The sequence below is a fragment of the Zootoca vivipara genome, chromosome 1 (assembly GCF_965207765.1).
Source record: "Zootoca vivipara chromosome 1, rZooViv2.hap1.1, whole genome shotgun sequence".
Classification (NCBI taxonomy): Eukaryota; Metazoa; Chordata; class Lepidosauria; order Squamata; family Lacertidae; genus Zootoca; species Zootoca vivipara.
In genome coordinates this window covers 48,651,744-48,671,121 of record NC_142582.1, presented here as the reverse complement: position 1 = coordinate 48,671,121, position 19,378 = coordinate 48,651,744, and the positions used below count along the sequence as shown (strand labels likewise).

The 19,378-nt window shown below is 43.6% G+C and overlaps 1 pseudogene; it reads right to left on the bottom strand.

The window, feature by feature from the left end:
• Positions 1 to 3,927: 3,927 nt before the first annotated feature.
• On the bottom strand, positions 3,928 to 4,551 carry LOC148687547 (uncharacterized; annotated as a pseudogene).
• Positions 4,552 to 19,378: the final 14,827 nt, after the last annotated feature.

Here is a 19,378-nt window from a genome sequence, read left to right as displayed (position 1 = left end):
TTTCTTCTGGTTACTTAAAGCTTCAAGCACATGCTTGGGGAGAAGAGAGAGTCTGGTGGATCAACCAGAATGGCACTTAGGGCCAAAGTCCAGAGTCCCACAGCCTGCCCCACCCCCACCCCACCCCCAAAGAGAGTGGCAGGCAAGAGGTGCAACAGCAATCAGGCCTCACATCAAAACCTGAGCAAGCATGAGCACATCTAGGCCCACCAGAGATTAAACTGATCACCGCAAAATCCTTTCTTTGGGGTGGGGTGGGGTGGGGTGGGGTAGATAAATAGATAGTCAGGAAACTAGCTGAGCATGTATATGGTTATTGATGGTCATTTTATTTTAGTTTTACTTTTAAAATATATCACACTTTTCTACAACAAAATGATGCCTTTCCCTCGGTAAATGTTCATCAGGGAAACAGAAGCAAATTTCATTCCTGATGCACTGTGATCTAAGTGAGTTTAAAATATGAAATTGCACGTGCTCAGAGTATTTGGCAAACTGTTTTGTTTGCTTTTCTGCTGTAACTTATCAAGAATGTAGCAGGAATGTAGAAGGAACGGCAGGGGAGTGAGAGAGAAGAGAAATGTTAATTGCATGCTTCACAACATTCACGGTTCCTTACAAGACAATTAAGTCCAGGTCGGAAATCTACCTAGCTGAATCACTTTGATCAGCAGATCAAATTACCGGATTGAAACCCTGTTCATTTAACTAGAGGGGTGGCAAAAGGTGATGGACATTTGCATAAAAATTGCACGTGCTAATCTGCATGCATAAATGCAAATTCAGAAATAATTACTATAATTGGAATAGAAATTCACCAGAGTCAGGGAAAGATTGTGAGCAAGTGCCTGCCTGCTCAGTCTGCTGGCCAGGAGCTAAGAGTTGATAGGCAGGTTCAGCAGCCCCCCCCCCACGCCCCCTGCTTCTCAGGTTTCTATAAACTAGATTTGGACCAGACAACCTTTCAAACAGAGGGCACTTTCCAAACTTGCAACATATGCATGCACCAGTGGAAAAAATAAAGAGAACATACTCCCCCTTCAAAACAATTGCTTTAGAAGATAGATGCTAATTTATACAGATCTGATGAACCAATGAATCAGTCATAACCAATGTGATTAATGGGCTAAGATTTATTTCACTGGGTGACAGCCTTAAAAGCTGCAAAATCCCCAATTAGCCCATGGCAAATAAAGAGACTCAGGACCCTTCACAGTTCATCGGAGAGGCCAGCAAAGTGCAAATCTAATTATTTCTCACAGGAAATGAATGCTGCAACGTAATAAACCCAAACACGCTTCCCACCTCCAAGTTTTGCATCTATACTGCTGAATTAAATGCACCTTGCTTCTGGATTTCTCCCTGCATCTCTTGAGCCAGGTTCCCGTCCTTCTGCACGCAAACAACAATAACCATATGAACTGGGGGCCAAGTTAGTTTTCTCATGGTGACGGCCATTGCAAATGTACCATGTGGCCCTGTGTAATGATACACTGTGCAGGTGTGCTTCACCCTGGAGGGTTACAGCTGGATTCCGTTAAAACCCTACCCTCAATGGCGCTAGGTACCTTGCAAAAATTGGCTTTTAAATGCACGGCCCATCTGCTTTGGAAGAGTGCTGGCCGGTGCACCTGGGAGCTATTAGAAGTGACAGGCCAACAGGGGACGAAGACTGTTTCATTGTTATAAGGCAGTCATGCAGGGAATTCCCAAGTGGTAGGTCATGACCCACCAGCAGGTAGCATGAACTTTGTAAGTGGGTCACCAGGCCCCAGGTGTTGAGAGAGAAAGGATGTCACAGTGGAGCTTGGAACGATACATGATACAGCTCTCTCCGCAGAGTTCCAATGCCAAGGCATTCAAATTTCCAAAGGTTTGTTTTCCACTGCTGAATGGAGTTATTTCTGTTGAACTCTCCCATCATGCCCATGGACTTTTACTTCAGTGGCTATTGTAGCTAAATGGATAAAAATGTGTCTTATATTGCATTGGCTATCATTGTTTCAAGCTGTCATTTGGGAGCCATCAGCCAGCATTATCCAGAGAGACCAAGTTTCCATGAACTTTGCACCAGAAGAGTAAAATGCTAGAAGATGGATAAGGAGCGCAGGATGCAACCCCACCTCCTCTCCAAAAACCATGGAAGGACATATTCACCGAAGATAGGTCTGGATACTATCATGCTGTGATAGTAGGAAACAGATCTGGATTGACATATATCTGTTCTGGGAAGAGCCCGAGTGATTTTTCCTCCGTCTCCTCTGTCTATTGCAGTTCCTCTCTTACCAGCTTTCCATTGTTCATAAAAATGAACTGCCTGTCTTGGTCTGACCTGTCCCATCTTTGGCTCTAAAATTCTGTATCCTTTGCCTCCAAGAGCATATCCTACCGTAACTCCTGGTTCTATTCTGGAATCCAGTTTGTGCCTCTTCTCTTTGGGCACATAAGCATAGGCAATGCTGCCAAATACTCGTATGTGAGACAAGTTTGGTGTTCTCCCATGCCAAAGTTCAAAAGGTGTGTGTGGGGGCAGTCTGTTTTGGAGGTACAGTGCAATGTACACTGTGTCTCCCTACATGTTTTTGGGAAGATTTGCATCACTTAGCATGCATCTTGTCATTTGCATTAGAGACCTAAACATCATTTCTGCAACTGAGTTCTGTTGTGGGGTGTAAGGGTTCTTACCATTGGGTACACCATCATTGCCACTCATGAGAATTTTGGGTTTCCTCTGGAACTTACGGTACTACTCACAATGGCAAGATTTCACTTCTCTCTAACAGAAGATAGCTTGAGAAATCATATTTTTAAAAAATAGAATGTATTTATTTTTCCCTGTTGTCTTTGTCCACTGAGTTTTCTTGGCAGGGATAATGGAGTGGGAAAGATTGGGGGCACTAGGAGAAGGGGGCTACAGAGGATGAGATGGCTGGACAGTGTTCTCGAAGCTACCAACATGAGTCTGATCAAACTGCGGGAGGCAGTGCAAGACAGGAGTGCCAGGTGTGCTCTGGTCCATGGGGTCACGAAGAGTCGGACACGACTAAACAACTAAACAACAACAACAACATTTTTCCCTAGTGAGGGAACATTCAGTGGACTGTATATCAGTGTGAACAACATCAAGTACTCTGATGCTTCCCTGCTCTATGCAGGGGAAAAGTTTAACACTTTTCTTGGTATTTCAGTTCACACACATTTCTGTGATTGATGCTTCTTGAGTTACATTTACTCCTCTTGCAAGTTCCTTGGGTTGTAGATCCATAATGGCTTTGAGGTCTTCATGGCCAAGCCTTCTGTGTCTGTGTCATTCTTCTGGCAGAACTGGGCCACACATGCACTCGGGGGTTCTAAAAGATTAGTCTCATATACACCATTTGTTAGATGTCCTTCTACATTCATTTCCCCCTCTTTCCATTCCTGAAACTATGTCTAAACTTCTTCTGTCCCAAATGGACATGCTAAGCATATTGTAGATTAGTTGTGGAACATACAAAGCATCCTTTACAGCAGGCATAGGCAACCTTGGCTCTCCAGATGTTTTGGAACTACAACTCCCATGATCCCTAGCTAACAGGGCCAGTGGTCAGGGATCATGGGAGTTGTAGTTCCAAAACATCTGGAGAGCCAAGGTTGCCTATGCCTGCTTCACAGGGTTCTCTCTCAGTTCATTGCTTACTTTGCCCTTTAAGGTTCCTGAATCTTCACCACATATTTTTCATGGTTTTGCCATATGCAATTTGAATGTTGCCATTTACAGAGGGCTCAATATTACTAACACCACCAAAGAAATCCTTATCAAAACTCATGTGAGACAAACAATCTGAATCAACCAACCATATATGTTTGATTTCTCAGCACTATGGCTGCAGTAAGATTCATCTGTTGAAGAAAAAAAGATTGCTCTCTTTGCTGGTTTTTTTTTTTCTAGTTTGGTTGTTTGTTCTCAAAAGATGTCTCTGTTTTGGGGGCTCTACGAAACTTTGCCACATGTTCCTCCTTGTTGCAATTAAAGCAAATAACTTTCTATGTTGAGCCTTGGCTCCCCCTTTTGACTGGGACACATAGCTTGACTCATTATGTCTTGAACTCTTGACTGTAGATTGCTCTTGTCTCTCTACACATTCCAGTCTTAAATGTCCAATGACATAATCAAGTAGTATGTTGGTAAGGTCATCCATGCATGTAATAAACAGTTCAAACTTACATCATAGGGACCCCAGGACTTTCTGATCCTAATTCATTGTGTACTCTGACACTTCTAACTTTTCTATAATAGTTAGAAATTCTGACACATGATCATTGCAATCTTTATTAGATTCAATTTCAAATAAAATTAATCTCTTATGATGGTGAGATGTGAATGTTTACTCTTGTAACTGTCTTTTACAAACTTTGGAGCATTTGAGTAGTCGTTTGCCCTTCCTTGGTGTGAATCATCTGGACACCTGTCAGATTATTCCCAATATTAGATACGGCTTCCTTGGTTTGTTCTACCCACAACTGTGCAGCTTCACCTTCACTGGGGTTATCTTTCTTAATGCAGTCCATAATTCCAAGTTTATCAAACTTTGCCCTCCATCTTCTGCTCCTCTGCATGTAATTAGCTAGAGTTAATTTTGGTGGCTTAAGGCCTCCTTCCTCTCTTAATCTTCCCCTAAACATTTTCAAAAATTGAGGGAAATTCCTCAAAAAAAATTCAGGAAAAAATCAAAAAATCTGAAATATTATAACCAAATGTTATAACCAAAGAGCAAAACAAAATTTGTAAACAGTCATGTGACTTTGCCAACTCATGTGAATTGCCAAATGTCATTCTAACCATAAAACAAACCAGAGACAGTGATGTCCCTGCAGGCAGCTGAGAGTTTACAGTTAATGTAGGCGGTTGCATCGGCACTGGCAAAGGCAGTCTGGTGCTCAGTGCACCCACACAGCCCTAATGTTGTCTCTACCCTGCTCCACACCTGCACTGTCCTGGTAAGAAGAAGGAGACAAGGAGACACTGTGCCATAGCACCACCTCACCACCCTGGGTGCTGCTGCTTGCGGAATTTAGCACCATCTGGCAAGAAAAAGCGAGGAGGAATAAAAAGCTGTGTAGGCAGAAGTTCATAACTGGGAATGCCAAATACAAGTGGTGTAGCAACATATGGCATAAAAAACCCTTTCTTCTTTCTGAGGAGTCAATTTCTTTGCATTCAGATTGGCAGAAAGTAAACAGCCTTTACTCTTGCTCTCTTTCTGAAGGCCAACCTCCCCCCGCCCCCATGTTTATACAATGGTACCTCAGGTTACAGACGCTTCAGGTTACAGACTCCGCTAACCCAGAAGTAGTACCTCGGGTTAAGAACTTTGCTTCAGGATGACAACAGAAATCGTGTGGCGGCGGTGGCAGGAGGCCCCATTAGCTAAAGTGGTACCTCAGGTTAAGAACAGTTTCAGGTTAAGAAAAGACCTCCAGAACGAATTGAATTCTTAACCTGAGGTACCACTGTACTTCTTAACCATTATTAAATGATTCATTTTGGGACCTGTCTCTCTTGATACCTTCAGGCTTGCAGGCCTGAGTCTAGCTGGCCACTCACAGCTCAAGCTCCTTGTTTGGAAGAGTTATATGAAGCTGAAAGAGAGGAATCCATGGCTCGTCTGAAAGTGACAGCTCCTCTGAGCATGAATCAAGCTGAAGTAACCCAAGCAGGAGGTGTCGGAATTATAGCCGAGGATGTTAAAGATGATTAACAACTGGTGAGTTATGACTGGCAGGACCTGTGCATTTGAGGAAAGGTTTATCTACAGAGCAACCCAAGCTTTGCCTGAAAGAAGGTGGGGGGGGGGTTGGATACAGTGTCTGCAATGGAATGGTTCTCACTTTTCAGGGGCTTTGGCCAAAGCGTCCTAGTAATGTTGTAAAGGCAGCAGTTCAAAGATGGCTCCTGCATTAATCAAGGAGTCTTCCATGAAGGAGCCCTCAGCCCTCCCTGCCCCCTGCTGCCTCCCCTCCTTCCCGCAAATGCCCTCTCACCTTATCAGTGGAACATGAGTACATGTAGCACTTATGCCTCCTAATCTCACAATCATCGCTTGGGCCCCTGAATTTTCCATTGGCATCCATCGCTACTACTATTTAGTGTTTACATTATCTTATTTTATCCATACTTACTGCAAATCCTTCCTGCGTTTCTAGCATTTAACAAAGCTTACGGTTTCAAACGCTAACACACCTTAATGGTTACATTAAAGACAAAATAGTAAAACAACTGAGTTGCCTGAAGCCACTGGCAACCTTTTCAGAATCTAATTGTTACTCGTTCACCTGGTCTTCTCCTCTTCTGTCTTCCCCCCAAGCAAACAAATTTCCAAGAAGCCCCTAGAAAGCAGGAGAGTGGCTGCTACTTCAACCCTAATACTACTACAGGTAGCATTAGCTCTATAAGTACCAATATTGGCCTCAACACATACTAGAAGGCATCTGTTTATAGATGACCACAAAGATCTACATTTTTTTTTTAATGACTGCAGCTAGTTAACACAGCTACCCATAGCTCATTCTGGGACAGCTTGTTGAGATGCAGAGTACAAGACAGTTAACTGGGATAATCAGCTCAAAACTACTACACAAACTTGCTTAATATTTGACTATCATTGACATTGTATATATATGGAATGCTTCGGAGGAGGGATTGTGGTGGTTTCCCCCCCCCCCCCAGTTTCTGAAAATACTTGCTTTTCCCCATGTAAGTTGAAAAGGCTACACATAAAGAATGACATTCATTCATTCATTCATTTTATAGTGCCCTTCATCAAAGATTCCCCACACCTGCTGTAGAGACTAGTATTCTACTGCTCATTCTAACACAGATTTTTATCACTTGTTTGTGTCTGTTGCAGCATGATATAAATAAGCAATTTTATTTGAGGGGCAGCTTATTTGTCTACATGCATGAATACTGAAAATATCTGAAACAGCGCATCAGCTACAGTGGACAAGTGGCATATGTGTGTTGTAGAAATAGCCTGTGTGTGGTTTCTTAATTTTCTTCCCCATTGAGGGAGTTACCTGGTTCTGCTAGATCCAGCCTAGGCAAAAAGAAAGGAACAAAGAGATGATATTTCTTAGCCTCTGCCTGAAATTTACAACCTGCCTCTCCTGTCTGCGAAAACTTAATTCGCTGTATGTTGCTGCAGCTTGCTGAATATTATTTATGAGCTCATAATAGTCATGTGACTTTGCCAACTCATGTGACCTGCCAAGTGTCAATCTAGCCATAAAACAGACCAGAGAATGTGATGTCCCCGCAGGCAGCGGAGAGCTTACAATTAATGTAGTAAGCTCCAATGCCATGTGGGGGGATAGGGAACAAGTTTATTGGCTGCCTCTAGCTGATCAGAATTCTTATTGTTGCACCTCTGTCTTGCCAGCATGGTGGAAATCCTGGCATGGATTTGTTAGAGAAGGTTCTCCTTTAGAACTGATATGAGTTTCTTGTCTCCACTCTTCACCTTCCACTGAAACATTTCCTCAAAGTGCTTTCTCTCCTCCTTTGTGGTTTGCAGTGGCCTAGGAGAGACTTAGGTGCACATTGCATGTAAAGAAACTTTGCATGGTGCAATTTAAATCAGCTTTCCCAGATGGACGCAGCCTTTGAAGGGGGTGTTAAGTGCCCAAAGCGTCAGATTCTGTATGTGTTCCAAGAGTGATGAAACTCAAGTGTTTCTTTTTAAAAAAGCACAACTGTCTTTTGCAATTTGCCCAGATTTGTTTGAAGAGAATAAACCGTACATTAGTGAGTGAGACAACAAAAATGCCAATGAAGCAAAGAAATGCAAACCTGATGAATTGCTGCCCACAGTATACAGGGTGGTAGCTTAAACTCTGTTGCAACAGGAGGAGGAACAAATGGCGGAGGTCTCAATAGCCAGGCCTAAACCATGCATTTTTAGGTGTTACCAGTAGTGATGTATGGAAGTGGGAGCTGGACCATGAAGAAGGCTGATCGCCGAAGAATTGATGCTTTTGAATTATGGTGCTGGAGGAGACTCTTGAGAGTCCTATGGACTGCAAGAAGATCAAACCTATCCATTCTGAAGGAAATCAGCCCTGAGTGCGCACTGGAAGGACAGATCCTGAAGCTGAGGCTCCAATACTTTGGCCACCTCGTGAGAAGAGAAGACTCCCTGGGAAAGACCCTGATGTTGGGAAAGATGGAGGGCACAAGGAGAAGGGGATGACAGAGGACGGGATGGTTGGACAGTGTTCTTGAAGCTACCAACATGAGTCTGACCAAACTGCGGGAGGCAGTGGAAGACAGGAGTGCCTGGCTGCTATGGTCCATGGGGTCACGAAGAGTCGGGCACGACTAAACGACTAAACAACAACACCTTCAAAGCTCTTGAGGCACATGAGGTGAAATGAGACAGCTGCCTTGGATGGCAGAACCAGCTACTGCTGTGGCCACCCCCTCCTCCTCCACCACACTTGCACATTCTCCTCAGAAGTCCCATTATGTTCAGTGTGGCTTATTCCCACTCCCCTCCAACATGGAATCCACACATTTATGGAACTGAAGTTTTTTACCTGTGGCTTTTGTTTGTTTTACATGATATATTACTTCAGTTGAGCGGATTGTATTATTGAGTCTTCTTTGACCAGCTTTGTGACAATTTATGATTGAAAAGTGGCTTATAAATACAGTATTTGAAATACCCAATGCTTTTCTTCTAGAAAAAAAGCTGCCAATACTCACTACGAACTTGTTACAGCAAGTGCCACACTTTTAACCAGTGCTCAAAACTGTGTCAATACTGTCAATACTACCCTTGAGTACCTCCAGAAAAAAGCACTGGAAATACTGGGTATAAAGGCCAAGTGTTTGGTCACTGCTGTTGGGTCAGCTGCAGATATCTTGAGGAACCAGAAAGGACTTTCCAGCAATGGCATTTTATTTAATCTCACCTCTCTATAAAGTTATGAGAAGAATGCCAAATTCCTCCACTGTTTAAAAGGACATCAAGTGCTTTGCTCCATGCACTGCCTCTCCTGGAACACCACAGAGCCACTAGGGCTGGTGTTTCTGGTGATGACGCTTGAGAAGTGGGTTTTTCATGGGGCAGAATGATTCATGCTTCAATAAATTATCTTTGAGCAAGATATAATTATGGTGAGTCACCTAATCACAGTTTAATTGTGGCACCTCCCATCTCACAGTCAAAACACTTAAGGGATCCAGAAGAATGGAGGCTTGCTTCCTTGCAAATAAGGGAAAGATCGGGGCACCAAATATATTTTCTGTTGCACTAGAAAATGTCTCCAACTCTGTGGTCACTCCTCCTGCCCCTCCCCTCATTTTTTAAAAAACCCCAAAACAATAAAGTCCAATGATAATGATGTCCAAATCCTCTTAAACTCAGAACAAAGAAACAGTATTTTGCACACTCCTGGCTGATACTTGCATTGGATGGATAGATCATTAAATGATTGGCTACGAAAGAGTCAGTAGAGAAAATGTGCAGCTGCTGGGGTTTGTCTGAGTTTTTGGTGCTGTAGTTCATTCAGAGGTCAGGAGTAAGACATGGTCAGACAGCACTTAATTTCTAAAACCAGAGCTGCTGGAACCAAAGCTTGTCTGGCACAGGACCATAACACCGGCCCCGAGAGATCTACACTGGCTCACAGTACGTTTCCGAGCACAATTCAAAGTGTTGGTACTGACCTTTAAAGCCCTAAACGGCCTCGGTCCTGTATACCTGAAGGAGCGTCTCCACCCCCATCATTCAGCCCGGACACTGAGATCCAGCACCGAGGGCCTTCTGGCGGTTCCCTCGTTGCAAGAAGTGAGGTTACAGGGAACCAGGCAGAGGGCCTTCTCGGTGGTGGCGCCTGCCCTGTGGAACACCCTCCCATCAGATGTCAAGGAAATAAACAACTATCTGACTTTTAGAAGACATCTGAAGGCAGCCCTCTTTAGGGAAGTTTTATTCTATTTTTAGTCCTCTGTTGGGAGGTGCCCAGAGTGGCTGGGGAAACCCAGCCAGATGGACGGGGTATTATTATTACTACTCAAATTTTCTCTCTCCACACATTATCTTAAGGCGTTTAACATGAACCTGGGAAGTAGACCACTGATCTACATGGTTGCTGTGTTCTATGGTGCAGAATGCAGCTGGGGATCTATCTACACAGATTCAGCCCGGACACTGAGATCCAGCACCGAGGGCCTTCTGGCGGTTCCCTCGTTGCGAGAAGTGAGGTTACAGGGAACCAGACAGAGGGCCTTCTCGGTAGTGGCACCCGCCCTGTGGAACGCCCTCCCAGCAGATGTCAAGGCAATAAGCAACTATTTTACTTTTAGAAGACAACTGAAGGCGGCCCTGTTTAGGGAAGTTTTTAATGTTTGATGCTGTACTGTTTTTAATATTTGGTTGGAAGCCGCCCAGAGTGGCTGGGGAATAAATAATAATAATAATAATATATTATTATTATTATTATTATTATTATTATTATTATTATTATTATGGCATTCATATCCACAACTGCAAGCCCTTGTTCCTAATCTCAGGTGTGTCTGAGAATTGGTTGTGGCTGCTCACTTCACTCTGCACATGCTCTGAGGCAGCCTCCTCCTCTCAGTCTACTTTACATATACAGTATTCCTGGCACTGAGATCTGTTTCCAGGCCCAATGTGGCATACCTGTTTGCTCCTCTTTCATACCCTCCAACATTCCTCAGATACAAGTAGGAACGTTTCTCACTCCCTCACAGCTGACCCCATTGACCCCCTATTTTTTATGCTCCCTCCCCCCCCCCAACAGACCATTTCCACCAACATTACACCTACCGGTACAGGACACAGCACACACATCCTCCACCGTCCTGAGAAAACCCCTTAATACCAATTGCATTATATTTTGATATTTGGTAGATTTACAAAAAAAAAGACACACACCAATTTTAGAAGGGGGCAAGATTAGAGACGGATGCACAAAGCATTAATAATAATAATAATAATAATAATAATAATAATAATAATATCAAGACTCCTTGTACTCCTGTCCTCTCCCCCTTTCTTTCTTCCTACCCCGGGCTGCTCTACCCTCTGGCTGCCCCTCAGAGCTGGCGCATCATGCAGGGCTGCGCCCAAGGGAGGTGTCTGGCAGTGGCAGCCATAGAGAGGCCATGGAGACGCAACAGGATGCTTCCTTGCATCTGCCACTGCTGCCACCGCTGCTGCTCAGAACAAGCGCTAGCTCACCCTCCTCCTCAAGCTTGGCAGCAGTGGCGCTTGTGAGGGAAATCGGGACATTCCGGGATCAAATCAGAAGCTGGGAGGGCTTTTGTAATTCCAGGACTGTCCCTAGAAAAACAGAGAGACACTTGGAGCGTAATGCCCTTTAATTAATATGGAGTAATTGCAATCCCCTAGTTTGGCAGGTCTTAGGGAGCTGGGTATGTTTAGCCTGGAGAAGAGAAGGTTAAGGGGTGATATGATAGCCATGTTCAAATATATAAAAGGATGTCATATGGAGGAGGGTGAAAGGTTGTTTTCTGCTGCTCCAGAGAAGCGGACACGGAGCAATGGATTCAAACTACAAGAAAGAAGATTCCACCTAAACATTAGGAAGAACTTCCTGACAGTGAGAGCTGTTCGACAGTGGAATTTGCTGCCAAGAAGTGTGGTGGAGTCTCCTTCTTTGGAGGTCTTTAAGCAGAGGCTTGACAGCCATATGTCAAGAATGCTTTGATGGTGTTTCCTGCTTGGCAGGGGGTTGAACTGGATGGCCCTTGTGGTCTATTCCAACTCTATGATTCTATGATTCTATGATTCTAACTTTTCTTCTAGAGACACTGGAAATTGCTGGGGGGCTCAGCAGAAAACCACTTAAAACACTTTTTTTGTTTTTGTTTTTTTTGTTTCTGAAAATCAAAGCACAGGTGTAACTCCTGCTTTAATCACTATTTTCCTTCTTCTGGGCTGGCATCATCATCAAAACCAGTGCTGTATTAGGAAAATCACAGGCTCTAGGCTAGACTGCTGAGAAGGGCCCCTTTAACTGCTTCACTTTAGGAGGAAATTAGTAGACAGCACCAGCACCATCACGGTGTTTTTGAAAGTAATGGGCCTTTGACCAGGGTCTTGTTAGCCTGTTTGATAATCTGGCCTGGATCAAAACTGCCTCCATTCCCATCACCAATAATAAAGCAAACATACAAATCCAGGGCAGGGCCTAGTGCAGATATACTATCAACTGTTCTGAAGACCACCAGAGATATTGGGGGAACTAGGGTAGAATGTGAGAGCCTCCTACTCTAATTAAAATACAATCACAAAAATTAGAATTGCAGTCTTCACCCCCACCCCCACAGTGTGCAAGGAGAATGCTACGTTGGCAGTTCAAGAATGTCAAGGGTTTCTAATATGTACTAAGTCATCTTGAGCATGCACACAGAAATTTATTGCTCAAAGTGATTTACAATATATAAACAAACGCCTGCATTAAAACTGTCATAAAGGGGGGGGAATCTAAAGGACTATCCTATTTTTTTTAAAGAAAAGAAGGAGAAAACACACACACACACACACACACACACAGAGAGAGAGAGAGAGAGAGAGAGAGAGAGAGAGAGAGAGAGAGAGAGAGAGAGTAGCTATACCGGTATATGTGTATAGATAGGGGCAGTATCAGCACCTGCCATCATTGGACAGCTGCCAGGGCTTCCATTTCTTCTTCATCGTTTTCTATATTTATACCCCACCTTTTTTCCTGACAGGACTCAAGGTCTATCATGAATACCTATCCTGGGCCCCTGGTTAATATTTGTTCTGGTACTCTGGTCAGCATGGTCTTGTGGCCATTTTAATTCCCCACAGTACTCTAGACTGAGCAGCATCAGGAACTGAAAATGCTGACTAGATCCAGAAGCTCTGTGCTCCCCACAGCACTGTTTCCCTGCCCCCAGGACCAGCAGTGGAGGAGGGGGCCCATCAGATGCCCCCCTCAAATCTGGAGCTGGCCTGGTGTGTAGTTTAACCCCTCCTCTTTTAACAAGAGTAGGGAATGTTCACTCAGAGCTTTAGCTGAATCAAATGTTTTTGTCTGTTTGCCTTCCAGAATATCTCTGAAATCGGGTGGAAATGGAAACAGCAACTGCTTCAAACCCACCCCAAGCCTCCATTTCCATTCTGTAGTAAGAGCAAAGAGGCTCCTCCCTCCTATAGCTGTTCTAGACCATCTCTTCAAGAAGACCAGTCCTCTAAGAAGGCTTCTGTTTTTGAGCTGGAATTTATTAATGGACAGCTGGCCCATGCTCTGGCATTGGTTACAAACTAGCAAATTTAGTGGATTACAGTATCAAATATCCCTTGAGTCCTGTGGCACTGTCTGTCTTTTGTTTTTTTAAATGAAAACCTAATATCCTAAGGAGGGGTGCTACCGGGGAATAGATGGAGTTTCCTACAACAGGGCATATCAAATTTTACAATCCCTGACCCCTGGAAAGAATTCCTAGATTCCACCACAGGACTCCAGAAACTCCATCTATGCTTCTTTACCACCAAGCTTCCACCACCAAGCAACATTCCCATGCCAATTATCTCTGCCAGGATAATGTGGCAGGAAAGTCTGATGTGGTGCCATGGAATGACCTCTCTGCCCACTGCAGTGTCATCATTAAGATCAAATATCCGGTGGGCAGGGTGAGGGAATTACCTCTATCCTGATCATTGGCATCCCAGCACCATGATGAACATCTGGATCAAACATCTTCTAGTGGGGAAGGAAATGGTCTTTAACACAGAGAGGTTGGAAAGTAGTGATATGGCATTAGGCCCTGAAGGTTAACCACCCCTGCCTAGAGACTTTGACTTCAGCTGTCCTATAGCGCTAGGAAGACCTGCAGAATCCTTCAGTGTTAGAACTACCTTTGTGATTCCACAGCAGAGTTTCTGGGGCCAAGCAGGACACATGTTTCATAAAAGATGGTTTTAGCAGGTGATCTGGGAAGAAATCCCTGCATTGCACTCGCCTGGCAAAAGCCTGTGTTAAGCTCATCTCAGTTGGATGCCACTCATCATCTTGCTGACACTCGCCACTGACACAGGGCTGCATGAATTCCTGCTTCCTGATCAGTTAATTTGCAGCTGACATTTGACTTCTGCATCTTAGGAATATATAGAATGACATTTTCCATATGCTGCTGCCCAGCTCTTTTTGCACAATGCACTCAGCTTGGAACAATTAATGGGAACAATAGCTTTTCTTCTTCTTTAAGCCTTCAGAATAATCTGAAAATCATTCTGGGTGGGCCCTGGGAATAGGTTACAAGTTTGCTTGCTTGCTTGCTTCACAGCAACACTCTCCTCCCCCTTCTAAAAATATGGCAGACACTTATGTATCACAAAAAAGTAAATAGCCACCAAAAATAGCTCTGCATAGGTTGATTCATATGTGTAGAAAGATCTGCCAGAATTCAAATGCAATACACCTAACCATACTGAGGAAGACTGTCGCCAGGTGACTTATGGGCTTCCTCAGTCTGCTGCCCAGGTGCTAAATGTTAATGGGCAACTTCAAGGCCCTGCTCTCTCTTCATGGGGTTCTTTATCTTCAAACTGAGCTGGGACGGGACAGCCCTCCCAAGAGAGGACTGTATTCTGACAGCCTTTCATCCTACCTCCTGCTCCGCTCAATCCTGATTGTATCAGACTACCATTTACTACTTTGCATAGTCATCTACTTGGTTTATTTCAATTGCAAAGATTGGCTGTAGTATCCATGAAATGGGTGGGGTGTTGATGGAAATGCAAGTAAAATAATGTCATTAGCAAATTCATAAAAGAGCAGGCGAAGAAGAAAGAAAGAGAGAAAAGGCAAGAAAGAAAAGGCAGATGTCAACAAAGGGATTCCTTTAATCTCCCGTGCCACAAATTTATGTTCTATTCTTTTATGCATGAAAATAAAGATTAGCTTGTTCCAACAACACATACTGAGATATTTGCCAAAAGACAATCATGCAGTTAATTAGGGAGCTTGAAGGGAAATGACTTCTAATTTAGTATCAACCCCACCACCGCTTGCTGGCTCACTGGTGGGTGGTACCTTTTGAAAACAGCTGGGTCAAAGCTGCAGGGTCCAAGGGAGGAAAGGTTTCTGTCCATTATCCATATCTATAGCAGTGATTTATTTCCATAGCTTTCCATTATGCATTAAACTGAGATGCTCCTCTTGGCTGAGATCAGCCTTGCCTCTAACTCCATGTTTACCGGTATGTTCTATTTGCAGTGGTTTTATTTCTGTGATGGATAGATAGATAGATAGATAGATAGATAGATAGATAGATAGATAGATAGATGATAGATAGATATAGGTGGTGGGATTTTATTTATGATGCTTAGGACTACCTTGTGTTCACATCTTCGGGAGAAGAAAGGGCTAAGTAAAGGAGTAAACCCTAAACATATCCAGAGTGGAGTCCCTAAGGCAGCTGGATGGCACTTTGTATGCCTCCTTCTGGAAACTCCTGCAGCCAAGCTGTTTAGTCGTGTCCCACTCTTCGTGACCCCATGGACCATAGCACGCCAGGCACTCCTGTCTTCCACTGCCTCCCGCAGTTTGGTCAAACTCATGTTCGTAGCTTCGAGAACACTGTCCAACCATCTCGTCCTCTGTCGTCCCCTTCTCCTAGTGCCCTCCATCTTTCTCAACACCAGGGTCTTCTCCAGGGAGTTTTCTCTTCTCATGAGGTGGCCAAAGTATTGGAGCCTCAGCTTCACGATCTGTCCTTCCAGGGAGCACTCAGGGCTGATTTCCTTCAGAATGGATAGGTTTGATCTTCTTGCAGTCCATGGGACTCTCAAGAGTCTCCTCCAGCACCATAATTCAAAAGCATCAATTCTTCAGCGATCAGCCTTCTTTATGGTCCAGCTCTCACTTCCATACATCACTACTGGGAAAACCATAGCTTTAACTATACGACCTTTGTCGGCAAGGTGATGTCTCTGCTTTTTAAGATGCTGTCTAGGTTTGCCATTGCTTTTCTCCCAAGAAGCGGGCGTCTTTTAATTTCGTGACTGCTGTCACCATCTGCAGTGATCATGGAACCCAAGAAAGTAAAATTTCTCACTGCCTCCATTTCTTGCAGTACAAATGCACTGCTAGAGCCAACCTGACACTCCTACCAGTGCATTTGCACCATGCCAACCTCTATGCCAACTTCCCCGCCACTTTGTCCCTCTACTTCCTGGTAAGCAGCAGTGATTCAGCTGTTGAGAGGTCAGGTGAGCCCCACCACCTTGCCCCCTCTCTGCTACTGTTCATTATTTGATACAAACAAACTTTAGGAGTTTAACTTAGAGATCAATGTTTTGTTTTGCTACAATGAGACTGCTAAAGTGCAGTACATCAATACAAAACATGTATTCTCAATTGCCCAAGCAACGGGGATGCATTCCTTCCTGTTCCCATTCATTCTGATTGGCTTCATTTGCTATGTAGCCAGAATTGATTGATTATCCAGAGGTTTAGCATCTTAATGATGACCACATGATACCTAACGGGCTAGGTTCATATCATCGACACAAGAAATATGCTTTTAAAATGGCACTGGCTGTTGTCAAAAAGTTCTCAAGAAAGGCAATAAAAAGGCATAAAAATATGAATAAGAAGATTCGGGGGGGCGTTTCCCCCTCCTCTGATTTCACCCTGAATGTTCACACATGTGAATATTCAGCACAGCCCAAGAAATTTGTGAGTTGCAGCATTTGGCACAAAGCATGTATATTTGCGTGGTATCTGAAAAGAAGACAACTGATTGCTTTGTCATACAATGCCTCCGAGTCAGTGTCATGGTCTGCAATTGACCCGTTATTCCAGATGTGGTCAAGGGGGTCTTTTTACATTAGAGGTTATGAGCTCCCATTGCGGTGCATTGGCAAAAAGGGGTAATATGACCCACAGATGTATTAACAGGGGAGTGATGATTAGAAACAAATGGATGATTTTCTGCCTGCAATGCAGCATTGTTGAAATATTATTGGAATACTACACTGAAATGTTATGTCCCTGACCATTGCAAAGATTTTTTAGGGGAAAGGAAGAGGACGTTGGGGACAAGAAATATCCAAATCATAGAATCATAGTATTGTAGAGTTGAAAGGGACCACTAGGATCATTGAATCCAACCCCCTGCAATGCAGAAATCTCAAAAGGGGAAAATACAATGCAATATGTTTATTAAATGTTTAAATGTTATGTAAATTGGGTAGCATTTAACTGAAATTCAGCATTTGTACCATACCTCTGTAAATGAAACTACAGTTTTCTAGTATAGCTCTTAGATAGGGAAGAAGGCTTGGTTTGTGCATGGCGGGGTAGGGAGGCATTCTAAATCCAGGCTACAAGTGGTAAAAATAGTACTATAAACCTATTATCATTATTATGAACACATACCAAGCTCTGTAAAGCAATCATTTATCGTTTGGCAAAGGATCTTACGAATATTACCTAAAACAAGCAATGCACCATAAACTGTTTGTAAGAATGGCATCAGCAGTGAACTTCTTTTCATAGTGGGATGCTTCTGATTAAATCTGATTAGAACTCCCTTTCTTAGCCAAATATAACTGTACAGAAATTGCATCACAATTAGCGCAACAATCAGCTCACGGTACTAATTTGGCTCAGGTACTGATATTTGGTTCAGAGGACACACCAGTCAGGAAGCTAGTGACTAAATGATACGAAAAGACATCCATATCCACCAAGGGATCCTTCAGATCTAGGAATGAAACAATGGTCTAGATTTCGCCTGTTGTATGTAGGTGGGTAATTTTAATAAAGTGCAGACTTTGCTCAAAACCAGATATTGCCTTGAAAGATGTTATTTGTTTATTTGCTACATATTTAGATGTAGCTTCACTGCTGCATTCTGGTGGCTGCATTCTGCACTAGCTGCAGTTGCCAGAGTGTCTTCTTCAAGTGCAGCCCCGCACAGAGGGCGTAACAATAGTCTCCCTGAACTGCCAAACACCAAATCTGCTCTCCTATTCAGTACAGGTTGCCTGCCCAATTCCTGGATCCAAGAACCACCCTCTATCCGTGCTTCCATCTTGTCAGGATTTAGTAATGCCTCTGGATACCAGTTGCCTGGCGAACCGCAGGAGGGGAGAGTGATCTTGGGCTCAAATCCTGCTTGCAGGCTCCACCACTGGCATCTGGCAGGCCACTATGCTGGGCTAGATGGGTGATTGGCCTGATCCAGCAGGCTCCTCTTATGTTCTCCTGATCCAAAGAGTAAGCACTAGCCATATCTCTGAGGGGCGGGCATTCCAGAGCTGAAGCACCATGATGAACAGCTGGTTATAAATAATTTGTATGAATGAATGAATATAAGGTGAGTCTCCCCAGTGTTGCCATGTGTTGAACATATAACACCAGTTCTGAAGGGACTGCTTGTATTCTACTGAGCCCACTCTACTGAGCCCACTTCAAAATCAATATGAATATTTAAAACAATGGATGCGCCACCTCCCATCTTCAACCACAAATCCATCATCACACCATGGGCCACCTGAATGAAGCTCACAGACCATTGGTGGTCCACTGGGTTTGGGAACCCCTGTACTTGTCAAATGAGAATTGAGGAGTGTCACATGACACAAAAAGAACTTTTGGGACAACAAAGGAATGGAACAGGGGGGATTCAGCCAGACCCAATGACATCCTGCAAGAATAAGGAAGGTCTTACTTGGGATTAGCATTCCAAATTGCGAAAATAAAGAGTAGGGAAACACAAAGGTATCAATTTAGGGTTCTCTCAGTTTCTCATTTTTCCAGTCTTCAGTTCAGTTCACCACATTTTGTATTTAGTCTTCATTTTCAGAGAAGTCCTTATGAGAATCCACCAGCATTTTTGTGCAAATCTCTCCTAATATACCCATTTTTTTGCATGCAATTTCCCCCCAATATAATGTGTTTGGATCAATATATGCATTTTGGTACACATTTTGCCTAGTGTAAAGCAGTAGAAAAAAGAATACACTCCACCAAGTGGTGGATACAGAAAGTTAAGGGGAAAACTAGTGTCCAAACCCAGGAGGCCACAATCAGTTGCATGTTGAATATAGCTACATGTTATGTTTCATTGGAATAAGTTAACAAACAAAAGGGTACTTGTGACTCCTTGTCAGCTAGCTACCCCTACACTCAGTTAAGAGGCTGATGCTGGTTCACTTCATCCATAAATGACCTCTCAGGAGCAGAAGTCACCAATCTGGTCAGGGAGAAAGAAATAAGACTTTCTGTTTGTGAAGCAGAGGAGGTTGAATGGCTGAATGGGTTTCCTGCAGAATGATTCAGCTAGGGGATTACTAAGCTTCACTGG